At 43.0% G+C, this 16,122-nt stretch overlaps 1 protein-coding gene across 11 annotated transcripts in view; it reads left to right on the top strand.

Moving 5' to 3' along the window:
* The window catches only part of LOC147732987 (protein 4.1-like), a 586,946-nt gene extending 579,910 nt beyond the window's left edge, over nt 1–7,036 (top strand). For 7 of the 11 annotated variants that reach the window (XM_086957537.1, XM_086957534.1, XM_086957531.1 and 4 more), the window contains one exon: nt 2,110–4,969. The gene's annotated coding sequence lies outside the window, so the exon portion shown is untranslated. Of the gene's footprint in view, nt 1–2,109 lie in introns of all 11 variants that reach the window. The other 4 variants (XM_086957538.1, XM_086957536.1, XM_086957532.1 and 1 more) reach the window with 1 other exon arrangement.
* The last annotated feature ends 9,086 nt before the right edge of the window (nt 7,037–16,122 follow it).

Below are 16,122 nucleotides of genomic sequence, written 5' to 3'. Positions count from 1 at the left end.
CCCAGATATTTCAGCTAACATATCTAGCTGGACCTTGCAAGTGTTCTCCCAACTCTTCCCCTACGCACCATTTTATTGGCCTATGCCATAGATAGCCTCCAACTTCAAAGATCATTATGCTCAGTCTCATGTCTTGCTTAAGTTATTGGAATGTATGGTTTCTCGTGATCACAATGAACTACTTGGAAGACCGTGTTCCAGGCTGCCAATGCTTTTACAGGAAGAGTGGATGAGCTTCCAGCTTTGTGTATATCAGAGGCCTGCAGTCTTCAGACCTGAAAAGCAAGAAAGTGTGCATGCCAGTATTAGTGCATGGTGCATTAGATTTCATGGATAGCCGACAAACAAAACAAGCATTTGCAATTCAATATGTCTTGCATTTACAAGAGTTTGAGCTATTGACATTGTAAATGATAATGGCTGTTATTTATGTGTTGCTTTTGAAACAGACAAATAAAAGGCGTTGTCATTAACAATGCCAATAGCTTAAACTCTCGCAAATGCAAGACCTATTGCATGGCAAATGCTGCGCCTGTGCTATAAAGTTTTTTTAAAGGGTTTAGAGAGGGTGTACCCTGACTGCTGTTGCAGGCAGGACAAAGGAATTTGAGAAAATAATGCTCAGAGGCTGTAATTAAAGCCTACCGAGCAACAACACATGTGACGGGGGTGTCGCCATGGGAGGTTACAAAATGAGACAGGACGGTACAAAGGAGGGACTATGAAGCCTATTGACCAATGAAAAGCTGCAGTTTGCAGTGGACAATGACACAAGCCAATGAAAAATATGGGTGGAGCTTCACTTCGCTACCTGAATAAGGCATGGTTTGCAGAGCAGCGCATGCGCCTCCCAGGCTTGACCTAAAAAATGCTTCACCCTTGCACACCTAATTGGCTCTATGTAGCTATATCAAGCAGGGACTGCATCCTGTCGCAAATACATGCATGTCAACGCATGTCAAACAATAGCTGATTCGATATAGGCTTGGGGGGCTACCACCCTTGGACTGTCCACCTGCACATAAAAGGGAAACCTCAAATAACCTATGCAGGCTTTTTTCCTCCTGCAGGGAAACGCTAGTGTACATCACCTGCATTTGCCCTGCCTTGCTAATGCATCTTTTATGCATGTCATCCTTCCAATGTTTTTAGCATACAGAATTGTTTTTGTACTGGTTTTTATTAATCACACAAATAAATAAAAGAAATACTGCATGCCGGTAGTTTTCATCCCTCGTTGGTTGAGGAGGCTCTCTGTTTTAAGTCATTGCGGTCCTCGAGTGTTTACCATGAAAGAACGGATTTATGAGAATCTTCATCACCAAGCATATGCAGGACAGTAAATCTGCAAAAAAGGTCACTGCTTTGCAACATGGGTCGTTTTCTTTATTGCACCTATATACACCCTTCATTGTTTAACAATTTTATGTATGATCCAGCGCTAAGGTGGTAACTGCGGTTTTCTCTTGATACGCACCTTTAGCAGCATTGAGGAACAGATGCAGAAGCTACACTTCACATTTTGCACAAGCGTTACTCATTGGTTTGATTACCTTTTAATGTGATCTTTTCAATCAGACGAATTTCAGGTCCATGTGTGCTTGAATGATGCAATCCTCCTTTGAGCATCTGTTCCATTAGTTTCAGTCTGAACATAATGAAAAATGTTACCTCGTGGATTGCTTTTTAATACCCAAAATCCCTCGTCCCCTAAAAATAACTTTTTGTTATGTTGTATTTCTTCCCAGCCGACTAACAAAGGGTAATTGATGAAGATATGAACCCCGATCGTTGTAATTTTAAATTGATAGCACATTTCTAGCATAGTTAAATTTGTATTAGTTATTTTTAATCTAGTAATATTTAAGACCTTCAAATCCAGTCAAATAAACTGCGAGTTTTTTGTTCTGTAGCATAGCCTCTCTGCTGTCAGGACTCAGATGCACTTTATATGTAAGGGGTGGGAAGAACCTTTAACACTTGTAGCAACTTTTAAAACGTCACCAAACAGGTGAAGGTTTCTTAGAACAAAAAACATGGTACTCAAAGATTTCTACTGGAAAATATATTTTATTGACAATTATTTTTTTTTGTTTTACTTCACTTTAGGATACCACTTCCTTTTTTGGAGAAGACGTCGACAAAACCAGCAAAATCCAGGAATCTACTCCTTGGCTCTATCGAGCTCAAAGTTCAAAGAACTATAAATAAGGAATACTTACAGCAGTATGATTTTTTTATGTGTGCGGAGCTACGAACGAACATTCTAGAATTCCTCTTCCTATGGTGGATTATTTAATCGAATATCCGTGTTTCTTCTTCTTGTGATACAGCATATGCCATACAGTACGTCCCACTGTCTCCAATGTGTTGTTAGCCATCCCTTGTGGCGGAGAGTGTGTTTGACTGCCCTCTCATTGCCAGTGGAATCCAGGTGGACAAATTATGATGGGTCAACCACCCAACAATACAACTTTTCGTTCAATCATGGTCTGAATGTGGCGGGGAAGGTGTGCATTAATCCCACAATGCAGCCATTTAAAGAGTAATATCTGCAATGCCGAAACTTCACATACTGCAAGGAATGTATACTGCTTCCAAGAGACGTCCCTTGTATCCTCACTCAGATTCCCTGCTCTGGTAACTGGTGTGCCCTGTAGAGCCATGGGATGTTTCCATGATACATAACCTGGGGCACCTCAAGGGCCGCTTATTTGGTGCATAGTAGATTGTTGCTTTTATGCATTTTTTTGCATTCCACAGTGCCCTCGAGGTAGGACCTGAACTGTTAAACATGACCTTCAGCAAGAAGCTTTTTCTTATGTTCACCTTCATCACCAATTCCTCATCACCAGTTCCCGTAGCGTAGGTAATAAGGTTTTGTACTGGGGCTCGTTGGCAGCTTCTACATACAGCTCTTTCCACGCGCAGCCTTAGCTGGGGCACGCGGGGAGCAGCACATTTCTAGACTCCTCGTGCTGTGAAGTGTGGGTGCTGTGTGTGGAACCGATTAATTAGTTATTCGGATATTGCTCCCAAAAGAAGCATTTCCATGGTCCTAAATAGAAGTAAGGTCCTTGTGGGATAGACTGGGCACAGCCAAAACAAAAAATAACATTGAAGTGATGACCTCAGTTACAGCTACGCTGACCCCCATGGCCACGTTGCACTTGTTAGCTAATTGGGATATGTTCACAAAAGCATTTGTTTTGTCCTTTAGAAGGTTTGTGTTAATGTGATATTGAATATTTCTGCAGGCATTTGCATTTATTTTAACGTGTTTTAGTGCCACATTCCTATTATATGTTTTAACGGCAGTCTATTACAAAGGCGTAGAAAATACCAAAAAAAACTTGTTTTACTGGCGTGGACTCCAGAGTATCATGTGCAATCACTGCAGGGCAGTTCTCCTATCACGGTCTGAAAAACATTATCACCTGACTGGCCTAGACAGCTAGCATACGGTCGTAACTGTTTTAGTCAAGGCCTATCTGCGTGTGAACCAAGAGAGGTGAGCACTTTTCATTTTTTTGCAAACAAATATTTTTGTATCAATCCCATATGAAATATGGATTTACTGGTAACGTTCTAGGGTGGTTAACATACTTTCCAGGGGTCAGGTTTTTCACCAAATGTTTTGGCCGTCGTACTTTGGAGAGAGCTGTTTTTGAATTTAAGGTGATTGCATGGCTTAAGGGGGGATAGTTTGGAAACAGCCCAAGGAGGAAGGACCTTGAGTGTAACACAAATTCAATAATAACCATGTCCCTTGAAGCTTATTCCGTACTAGGGTATTTGCCAGCAGTACAGTGGAAGGAGAATCTGCTTTGGATAAGAGATTTGAGTAAATATGGCTTATTTTTTGTGGGTCTGCAGGGCTCCAGCCTATGTAAGGATTAAGTAGATTTTCTTGTTTTGTCCCAGAAAAACGAACGTTTAAGTTGCTCACTGGTCTCCAAAGGTCTTGGCTGACATTGGATTACTGCGTGAGCATCAGGTGCAAAAGAGCGAGGGCAGTTCTATTAGTAGGCTTCCTAGATTACACATTTATTTACAGATTCGTACTTTCGTGGTGCCATGTAGAAGAGGCTTACATTTGTCATCTTCAAATATCCAGATTGACATCTGCTGTACCCACAATCCCACCACTTTATGGGTATCCCCACTGCCGAGTACGTGAAGCCCATTTTAAATTATGTCAGCCTAACCAGTTGCTCTCCATAGGTGATTTGGAATGATGTTGCCTTTTCAACAAATAGTTTTTTGCTTATATTCTCATTTTCTGTGACTTCTGTCATGCTTGCCCCACTCTAACTTTGAGATTCGGGAGAGAATGTACTGGAAAAGCATAAAGCCCAACAATTATGAACTTTGAGGCAGACGTTTCCAGGTATTGAAAGACTGAGTACATATCAGTTCTGAATCGCACCATAAAGCAGCTCAGATGCACTCTGGTTAGTTTATGGTTGAGTGCACATCTGGTGCAAAAGGGAGCATCTAAGGTTTGGGTGTTGCCAACTTACATGTGCTGTGAAGTTATCGTGAGCATCGGTCCTTCCCTACTTTCAACTCTTGTGTTGGGAATCCTGCTGCTCGCCCTCTGCAGCATGGTGCCCACACTGGGAAATGCAGCTCTCATTTCAAGAAACGAAACCCATCTACCATGAAGTGGATCCTAAGGTGATCCAGCCCTTGCTGGATCAGCTCTTCTTGAGCAGCTGCCTAGAAGCTTTGCTGGACACTAGTCTCGTTTGGCTGACACCTCACTTCCTCCCCCTGGGCAGTTATATTGCAGTGCAACCTGAAGCAATGGGATTGTTGGGTTTACAAGTCGATCTGAGACATTTGCGCACACTTCTTTTCAAGAGTACAGTTGAGGGTGAGTGGAGGAACCTCATATTTATACTAAACATGCCATTGTTTGACCAGATCAGACACCCTGTGTGCGTCTTTTATTAATTCCCCAACCTTCCGCAGTTCAACATGAGATAAAATTGTAATTGGGTAATCAGGAAAATGTGCAACTTGCTTGAAACACATAAAAAAAAGTAATGTAATATACGGGTACCACGTTATTATTATTATTATTATTATTATTAATCATGTGAATGAAGGTATCAGTAGTTTAAATTGTTTTTATATTTATATTTGTAAATATATTGTAGGTGCCCACCTGATCAAAAAAATATGCTTCATTAAAGGCTAGTGTTTTGGTATCAGACATTCATGAATTTTGCAAGTTAGCTCGTCCTTTCTGATATTAAAGAATTGCAGAGCAGTAGCCATGTAGTATAAAACTTATTTTCAAAGCTGCAGGATAACATTCCTTTAAAGCGGTGCCTCCTAAGCCTACTGGTCTGGACCCTCCCTAGTGTGGGAAAAAATTACAATGTTGCCATATTCCGTGGCAAGGTCCATAAATTACAAGTTACAACCAGCATAGCAATGCTGAAAGTTGAAGTTGCTGGAGTACAACACCGAAATGAGATGATGTTACTGATAAAGTGGAGAAAGCCGACAACCTGCTGGAGAAGCTCCCACTTCCAGAGAAATGTTTTTACTATGAGGTACGCTAAACCGCTCCACATCATGATGGACTGATTTTTTAGTCTATTCTCATTGCTTTAAGTTACCACAGTGGCAAATTCTGTAGACACTCCAAGCTTCGTCCATTGAAGCGTTGCGTTTCTGTTGTAGCTCAAGGTAGGGTTGTTACACAAATGCAGACTACCAATTCTGTGAGTTCAGAATGATGAACAGAAGCTTCCTAATCCCTTTTCCCCATCCCAAAACAGCCTTGTTTATGTTAAATCTTCGACCCAAGCCAGATATTTATAGATTGAAATGCCCCATTTCCGGTGTTCTTTTAATGTTTTTGTTTTAGAATCCTTCTTAGCAGCCAAGAAGCTGTGCAAGAAGTTGTCTTCAGATAACACAAATCATGCACTGAATGTTCCCGGGCACTGTATCCGATGGTAGGTCCTTGGCCTGCTTGTGGACCATCTGTGTCACTGTTGATTGTAATGTATACACTTTTATGGAAGTTATTTATATAATTGTGTTTGTATAATTTAGAAGAATGCCTCAACAGTGATTGAAGAAAAAACAAAAATAAAATGGTTTTGCAGTGCCATCTGAACATATCTAGGAAACCCTGTCATGCTAAAATCAGCATTTAAGAGTGTACTGCTTTAACAGCGTTGCTTTGAGAAGCTGTTACACTATGCAAGTAGACATTTTAATGATACCAACATGGGATGCATTGCTCTATGCCAGTTGCAAGTGTGTCCTATGCCTTTGTCATTGTCTCAGCGAATGAAGTTGCAAGAAGAAAATCGTGTTTGGGTTTGACTATGGCTCCTGCAGCCACTTACTTTGGCACTATGTTGTCCATTTTCAACACTCTTGATATTGTGCAATAAGGAATGGCCTGAGATTACAAAGCGCTAGTTCTACTTTCACCATGGAGAACCAACTTTTCAATGTGTTTCCACTGTGTGCAGTAGTTTGGTGCAAAGAAGCTGTTTTAGCTTGTACGCCAGAATATGTTCGAAGGTGTACAGGTCGAATTTTACCCAAATAAATTATTTCTACAATAAATTTATGGTTGTAGGAATTCGTATAATTTCCTAAAACTGTGATCAGCTGAATCAAGAACACAAATCTTAGTTTCAGCCCTGACTTTTTCTTGTTTTTATAAATGAAATCTCAAAATGTATTTTAGTTTTTAAAAAAAATATGAAGGAGCATTGTACATTTTTTTAAGAACAAGTTATAAATTGTATAGAATAGTTGTTTACATTTTTCTTTACGAAATGTGCAACATGGGAAATTGTGCAACAACAAAAAAATATTAAATCTGGTAAATCTTTTTGGAGCCCAGTTGAGGCAGCAGGCCCGTTAGTTCATTCTTGGACTTTTGTAGTTAATTTTGAAAGAAAATGTTGCCTTAGAGTTTAGAATCGTAAGTGCTCAACACTTTTGCTTCTTGTATTGCATTTTTCAACAAATTTTCAAATAAACGTTTGAACTCGAATGACATGCTTGGTTTTATTTTGTGCTTTTACTTGACATCTGTTTTGTGACGAGGTCACAATAAAGTTCCTTAAATGGCCAAATGAGTATCCTAATATAAGGTTATCAAGTTGGTAATTTCTGCAGCCGACCATTACTAAAGCCATCTCCTCAAGGAAGAGTTGGTTTCACCCGTATTGACTAAATTAGGTGACATATATGGAGTTCTGTGCACAGTAACTATACCTATGTTTCCCACTTTCAGCTTTTTACTTACTTTCTACGTAGTTTTAGAAAGTTGAGAAGTGGAGAGGACCTTCCCTGCATGTGCATCTGCTCAGTGGACTGGTACCGCCACTCAACTTAGTATATGCACAAGAGAGACGGGCTTCTGCGGCAGGGAATGCTATGGTACTCTTTCTGTCCTGCATTGCTGACTTCGTTGGAGCTAGCAGCACAGCTGTACAGTGATGGCATGAAGTGTTGCCATGGGGAAGCTCTCGAATGGTGGTTTAGAGCGCAAATCCTAGCGGTGAAGCTGAGAGGAGAAGGAAGAGCTATTCCTGTTAATGGAGAGGCATGAGTTCTGAATTCTTTTTATCTTACATGCTTAACGCTAATGTTCCTCACTAACCCTAATGATTGATCTTTTTAAGGGATGGGGCCAAACAGGGATGTCATTTAGGAAAATTGGAGAAGACACTGATGATGACTAACCAGTAAGATATCCTGGCAGAACTGAGTGGAGCCTTATACAAAGACCAATATAAAGCAAACAGAGATGAAGGTCTTCTAAGTCTGACCCAAGAATTCTCAGGTAGACTGGCATTTCAATCAGGAAGTGTATGTAAGGGAATAAGGAGTGAAGAGTCTGACCCAAGAATTCCTAAAAAAAAAAAAACGGACACACTTTTCTTCTCCTTCTTGGTGTGCCACCAGGACTTACTATACTGAGGAAGAGTTTGAGGGATATAGAAATCAAAAGGTCTTTGACCTTTGGAACTATTATTAAGACCTACAAAAGTAACAATTTGTTGTATAGAGTCTACGGAGTATGAAGTAATACTCCTTGCATCAAACTGAACTGAATTCAATTCAAATCATCTACCCTGAGGCACATGCTTCTTGATGAGATAGCACAAGTGGCTTGAGAAGTAGAATTTCACTAGCGTAACATGGGGGCCCCATTGACACACCTGGATGATGCCTGACAGCTAGAACGAGCCTTATTAGTGCAACATCAGCAAGCCAAGTCAGCATCCCAGAGTTTCCACCAAGCCATCAGCAAGACAATTAGTGGTCCAGTTGAAAGATGTGATAGCTGCTTGCTAAGACATACTAAATGCTCATTCAGCAGTACTTCAAGAGTACTCTGTGGTAATTACCCTTATTATGTCTTCATGACATTTAAACGAGTTCTCCATAGTACAGCCTGACCAGGCGACAGATCCTTGTACTGGGGTGAATGTATGACATTGTTCTACATTCTGTTCATCAACTGTGTTTTTTGCAATTTTCACCCCGAGTGGGCTGGGTATGCTCAGACGTGAGTCCCAGGCTCTCCACACCACTGGAGTCAAGCTAAAATAGTACTGGTGCAGATCATTGACATTCTGCCGTCAAAGCAGCACCCTCGACCTGGCATACAGTGGACTTTGCTATGTCATATTGGAGAGCTGGTCTAGTAATATCTATTCAGTCTTTGCTGCCCATTGGAAAGCATGCTAGCTTTGAACCAGTGGCCCAAGTAACACTGATTTAAGATGTTAGCCAAAAGAAAATCATCTGGCCTTCAGGAAAAAGCTGAAGACGTTCTTGTTCCAGGTCTAACCATACAGTTTAAGAACTTGCAGCCATGTAATTCGATCTCCTGCAGGTTCAGCAGTCAGCTAGCGCGGAGATACTCCTCTGGGAGTTTATTCAAGCGCTCTATAAACACGCAAAATAAATAAATAAAATAAATAAATGAAAGGAAGAGTCCCCGACAGAAAATGGGCATGGGGCAAGGATGATTCCTCCCATTAGATCCCAAAACTATGACTGGTGAGTGGGATCATCATCTCCCCAGTTCTGCCCCCACAGTCAGATAGTGGAGACAGGACCGGTGTGAGTGCATTATAGCAAGTAACATGTAAGTAGTCATCTCTGTATTTATGGCGTTTTGGTGGGTACCCACAAGAGGGTTGGTAAAAAATGGCTGCTTCCAAAGTTGAATCATCCAAGACCTTAGTACCAAAGAAAAAGTCAAAGTGAACATCATACACACCACCTTTATGCAAAGCCATATCGCATTTGTCATATTAAATTTCAACTAGGATCCAGAATACTGGCTATGTATGTGTCGATCTTGCCCAATTTACCAAGTCAATAGATTTCGGATCTCACTTTATGGTTGTTTTATAGTGTGGACGCTATGAACACTTGTGGTCTGATTACATGTTGAGCAGAGCGATATTACTGTGCTGAATGAGAAATTATAAGGACCTGGATTCCCACACAGGAGTTTTCCAGGTGTGGAAACACCGTATCCTATTTGATAGGCGTGAAAATCTGTTCAGTAAAATCATTTAGGTAGCCCAGGCCATCCCCTGTCTCCCTGCTTAGGCACTGGGAAGCATGTAATAATTCCTCCCCTTTCAGGTTTGATCCTTTCATTCCCCCGGCCACTCTTCCATCCCCCTCCAAACTCCCCACTCGCTCTTTGCACAAACCCAACTCACATTTCTCTCCTGCTACTAGCAAGTGGTAGATGTGAGCATTGATACCTGCAGAGTTCATGCTGAAAAAAACTGGGTCTGTACCGTTATTTCCTATTCCATGGGGATTAACTCATAGTAGGCATAGTTTGATGTGGAAATCCTGGACAGAAACGTTAAATTCAGCCATGTGATGATATCTCATCTATAATCTGGTCCTAGGTGGCCAGAAGCTCTTTTTGCCTAATACCTCCTTTCCTCAGAAACCGGTAGCAAAAACATAAAGGTAAAAATAGGAAGAAAAGAGAAGGTGAGATGACCGGTATTGCTTTCTCAGCATAAACAGCTGTGGTTGACTGGAATCAAAAAGGTAACCAAGATGGCAGCACTGCACAAGAACAAGATAAGTATTCATACCTGTTTTTCGAGAAACTGCATAGAATCCTCTCCTGGTCCATGCTTTAAAAAAATAGAACGTTTAGCGTATCATAGGAAAACAGTCCTTAAACTTGCTTATGATCATACTAATGGCATTCATTAACCACTTTAATGGAGCTGCTTAACTGTTTACTTCCATCCTGTTTCCCAATTATCCTCCTTAAACTGGGAGAATCAGGAACCGATCTGAAGACCACTATCCGAGACTATTACGGCCCATAGTCATCCACAGGCACTTAGGCTGCACTGGCTAATAATTTAGAAGGGTATTGCATTGACACCTGCAACAGCTCGACCATCAAAACCAGCCCTGATCATAGAACTTCAGGTGTTCAGGCAGTGTCAGGAGATTTGGATGAAGCCATTCTCTGAAAAATCATGCTATGGATAATATGCGCCTGGCCCCCCAAGCATAATCCAGTTTGTGCCTTCGAGGTGGGCTCTCTGCAAGACACGTTAAAGCCAATGCCATCATGGCCAGATGCATCTCTGGTTCAAGTTTGTTCTTTGACTTTTCACAGGAGGAGTTGATGCTTCTAGTCAAGAAAGCCTTGGTTCGAAAACTGCTGATGCTCGGGGACCTCATTGATAGCCACCACATCAATAATCACCTGCTTAGCCATGTGCTGTCAGTTTTGTTTTTTTAAAGATATTTTTATTGGCATTTTTATATTACCGTGCAATGAATGCATAAACGATAGACAAAGAAACAAATCATGGTGCATCATCAATCTTTCACTGTGTAGAAGTGTGGCTCACTGATTAGAGCAGGCAGACCCTGAAGCAGAGGTCAGACCCGGGACCAGGGTTCAATTCCCGACGCGGCAGGGTCTTGAGCTCAAATGTCCATGGACTCGATAATTCTCGCTTCGGTGCCTGACCTAATCATGGGTTCACACTCTGCAACTCTGGGCATTAAGCTTGCTTAATCTCCACAACGGCCCCCCCGCGGCGGGAGGCCTGGCTTTCACCTTGGGGATGCCCTGTAGGGGCTATCTCACAGGGAAAAAGCCAGGAAGGGTTCCCAAGGCAAGCGCAGAGATACCCTTTCGGGGGTCGATTCTGGCGCTATATAAGAAACATAATAATAATAATTCTGGAGTGCATGCTCCATTTAACCGCTTACATCTAGTGAAGTGTTGGGGAGGTCATTCAACCATAAATCAACATAGATTTACCATTTTTTGACATTGTACACATTACATGCCATATACTGTGCTCGAAATCCAGAAGCAATAAAAAGAAAAGAAATGAAAAAAAGGAAAATTAAATAAATAAAATAAAAAGAAAGTAAACAAAGAAAAAATGGGAAAAAGAAAGAATAGTAAAAATGAAACAACTCGTGCAGAGGAGTGGTGTGCACACATCCGGGCCTTAACAGCCGTTGAAAATTGAAACATGAAACTTCTCAGGAGTGGGACTAATAGGGAGATCCCCCTCCACAGCCGACAACTGTCTTGTGCCTGGTCCAATTCAATCGTGAGCTACTCCGGCCCAAGTATTCCTTTACATAGATCCAACCACCGGGGCTCCAGGAGACCTCGCACGCGAGGATTTAGCCCTGGCATCTGTATGTGGATCACCTTCTGAGTTTCCCTCCTCACTACTGGCTCCCATTGGGTTCTCCTATTCAGCAAGCACCTCTCTCCATTGCTCAGCAATCTGGTGCAATCTCACTCCTTTGGCTTCCTCCCATACTAACGCCCCAGCCCATGCAATAACATCTCTATTCCAGTCCGCAATCTGTGGCCCCCCTTGGTGACTTCCACTCCATTGCTTTCCTGCGCTTAGCTAGGCCCAGTGCAAGGTCTATCAGGCGCTTCCCCACTGTGTGTTTAGGTGACCTGGGGAAAATACCCAACAAGCATGTCTGAATTGCGAAGGTCAGCTCCCTCCTGAGTGCATCCTTGATCTTGGCCAATACCGCCTCCCAGTAAGGGCGCACCCATTGGCAATCCCAAGTCATGTGGCCGAAATCTGCATCCGGGTGAGCACATCTGGGACACTGTTGCAAGCCATGCGCTGTCAGTTATTGTTTAAGTCCTCAGAGATAAAGCCAGAAGTTATTGACCTTGATGAGGTGAGGTCCTCCAGCACTACAATACGGGCATGGTCGTGGCGAATTCTCTGAACATGTCACCCAGGTCCTACTGCAGAGCCCTCCTATTGTTTTCCGGCTGGCAAAGACCCCTTTCAAGCTGCATGTTGGATCCTTTTCTTCCTCTGGAAACACAGATGGAGGAGAGAAGTTTACTCCTCCATCCTCAGTAGTTGAAATGGCGTCACCCCAGACCACTCGTCCTGCTGTAAATAATCTTAGGAGCCAAACACCACTGCAGTATGGGAGTAGGGACTTTCTTTCCATTCTTTCAGTTTCTCCCAAATAAACACAAATGTATGGGCCTTCTCAATGGTGGTGACAGACAATATTCTACAGCTACCATGCCCAGCTATCCAGCCCACCACTACCTGGGTTGTAATCCCAAGCCATTCTGTAGGAGGTATAATGTAGCCTTTCCAGCAACTGCAAAATATTGACTATACCACTCATACTATTTCCTTTTAAGGAAAAGGGGAGGAGGGTTTTACTTCATATCATATTTTGCCACAGCCCCTGAGTTCTCCTATGGTGAGAATTCTGAAGATCCCTAGTAAATAATGTGCAAGGATCAAAGCCTACAACAGAAAGTACTTCTTAAGAAACAATAACTCCATGGGACTTATTTTGACACACAACCATGTATGCAAATCACCAACACCTAACTCAATTTTACCTTAGTACGTCAATTAATGAAGACCTACACATATTCGTAATCAATACAGCAGGGCCTGTCTCATTTCCCTTTTGGTCAAATATATTATGTACACAGCTTCTTCATATACAGGTAGAGACCATAAGCAGTGTCTGTGACAATAGTGCAGACAACTCAGAGCGTGGAAAAAATACTGTAGAAGTGATATGCATTTATATAAACCCAAACTGCTTTTGATAAACCCTGCCATGGCTCATGAACAGTTTCAATAGAGGCAGTTGTTCGATCACAGGTACTCCTTATACGTAATTATATTTGAAAACTAAGATTTCTGTAGACTTTTCGACTCCATGACTATTCGTAGCTCTTCATCCGGACAAGCCATTTCACTATTCTGAATAACTATAAGAGAAAAGGCCCGTTAAGTATAATCATCTCTCAATTGCCTCAAAATCCATCATTACTTGGTGCTTACCGCAGCACTCCTACATCGTGGTATCAAAGCCCACCCACAAACATTCAATAGAACAAGTCTACAAGGAGTAACTAATGAGAAATTCACTTAATAGTTTTGGTAACTAAACCTCATGTCAAGAAGTAATACATCAGTGTCAAAAAGATGCCGCAATATCAACCCTCGGGAACCTCATCCTGTTCCACACCACACACCTGAGCTGGTGTCATGCAGATGATGAATGCTCATGTCAGAGAACTAAGGAAATCGCATGCCCAACTATTCCTCATGTCCCATGTTGACTATATGGGAGGAAAAGTCTCCTGTGAAAGTACTTCAATGAAAGATTTAGTGGCATGCTTGACTCATAAACAAACAGAACATACCGAAGCCGAACATTCTCAGAATTAAGGTAAGCCAAACACATGTAGCCAGTAAAATGTAATCTATACTACTATTATAAAGAGAGAACTTGCACCTTTTGGCAAGGTAAACTCGGGAACCACAGCGCCAATCCACACACCCAATACATTTTTGTAATCCTCAGGGTGTGTAGATGGACATAGGCTCCATAAAATAAAATTAAAACGTAAATTAAAATTAAAAAACAAAGTAGTCCCTTGCAACTAGCGCCGGCCGCGACGTCTGCGTGAGGGGAGGAGCGGCCGGCGTTCACCAGAACCAGGAAGAGCAGCGCGACGTCTGAGTGAGGGGAGGAGCGGCGAGAAGCAGAACCAGGAAGAGCCGGAGGACCACAGCGTCGGTATGAGAGAACCGGAGGAGCCGGCGGGAAGCGGAGGAGCAGTGAGAGGTACGTTGCGGCTGCACCGCCGTGTTGCTGAAGTCTGGGCGGGAGGGAGTCGGCGGGTGCACCGCCGTGTTGTTGAAGTCCAGGCGGGGGGGACGGGGGCGGGAGGGAGTCGGCGGGTGTACCGCCGTGTTGCTTAAGTCCAGGGCGGGAGGCGGAGGGCGGGAGGGAGTTCTGCCCTGGGAAAATGCAGCCCGCAGCCCCCTTCTGCCCCAGGCAACGCTGGGGCGGGCTGCTAGTTGCATATATATTGGAAAGCACTCTTCTGAAATTCTTCTTTATCACAATTGTTATTATGAATGCAATTTTACTACACCAAGAAGAAAAGTGGCTGAACACGTAGCGGCCCTAATAATCATTTTTAAGAATTGGAAAAAAACACAGCCTTTGGATTAATTGAGTAAATTCCAGATCAACAATAAGTTTATTCTGCGTACGTGCAACCTTACCTTGGGTCTTTAACAGAGTAAAAAGTATGACTCGAGTAATGAGCTCGTACTTTTACAGCAATATTGAACCCTCAAACAAATAGATTGTGAAAATCAGAAGGCTTCACAACCAAGTCTCATAAAAAGAAATAACGAGAAGGAGTAGAAGGGGAGATTAGGAATTAATGCATGAAGAACAAATTTAACGATCAAAGCTTTTTGTTTTTTATTCCGTCAGTGAAACAAGATTTAGTTCTGGAGATTATGCCTCCCTTAGTTCCTCTAGGGTTCCGCCTCCCATTCCTACTCTCCCTCCGCCACCCCTCAATGTGATCCAGCTGCCCTCCCCCCTCCATCCAAAGCTCATCCCCCACCCTCACTGTGTCTCATACGCCAGTCACCTGCAGGGTAACAAACACCCCCCCAGCGATCCCCCGACCAACCCGCCAAACATGTCTAGCCACCCACAAATCCCCTTACCAAGAGTTCACAATACAGGTTAACCTAGCCCCACTACCATGCTACCAGTGTCTGCCAACAGAAACGAGCCTAAGCCAGTGGCCTCCTGTCCGCAAGCTCATCCCCCTGACAAGTCGACCTAGCCCTGCCCACCTACCACCTGCACTCTATTAGAATCGCACCCTACCTCCAAGTGTTTTACTCTTACGGGGATATTGTAACTCTGCACCACAGAGCAGCCAAACTAACTCCGATCATCCATAACTCCATTCTGGAACTAAGGAACCTCCTTCACCTCACTGAACTCTCCTTCTCAAATCTCAAGCTCCTTCGGAAACTCCAACCCACTTCCTCCCTCCGAGCCTCCCCATCACCCATTATCGCTATCCCTGAGACGCCTTTGCTCTCGCAAGCAGCCCTGCAACCTCTTAGAGAAGGGAATTCTAGTCCTCTTCTCCTACAATTCCGCCGTTGTAACCTCAAGTCCGCTAGACCTCACAGAACATGAAATTCTAGCCATCCTCCTCACCTACAATTTTGCACCAGTAACCCCCAGTCCACCTAACATGAATGTCGAACAGGCCATCCGCACGGTCGCAATCAACCCCAACAGATCAGCTATCCTCCGCAACAGAAGTGTGGTTGATAACAACCTAGCGCCAGTACACCTGTCCGCCCCAACTCTTGCCTCCCTCTGTCCGAATACCCTTTATCTGGCCTCTTAATCAACTGCAGCTCAGCAGTTAAGCACGCCGCCAACATCCCTAATCTCATCCTGAGCCAAAATCTCGATTTAGCAATCCTGACCGAATCATGGTTCAATGAATTCTCATCTCCTTGCCTTGACCTCTTATCCTGCCCAACAACAACATCACAAAGCTGGACAGACAATCTAAAAAAAAGGTGGGTGGCATAGCCTGCATCTACCACCACTGGCGCTTACCCCAGTACTCCTACATCATGGAATAAAGATTCAATAGCTCAAGTCTAGAAGGAGTAACTAACGAGAAATTCACTTAATAGTTTTGGTAACTAAACCGCATGTCAAGAAAGTAATACATGAGAGTGTCGT

The sequence above is a fragment of the Lissotriton vulgaris genome, chromosome 2_1 (assembly GCF_964263255.1).
Source record: "Lissotriton vulgaris chromosome 2_1, aLisVul1.2, whole genome shotgun sequence".
NCBI lineage: Eukaryota > Metazoa > Chordata > Amphibia > Caudata > Salamandridae > Lissotriton > Lissotriton vulgaris.
This window is presented reverse-complemented; position numbering and strand designations above follow the sequence as displayed.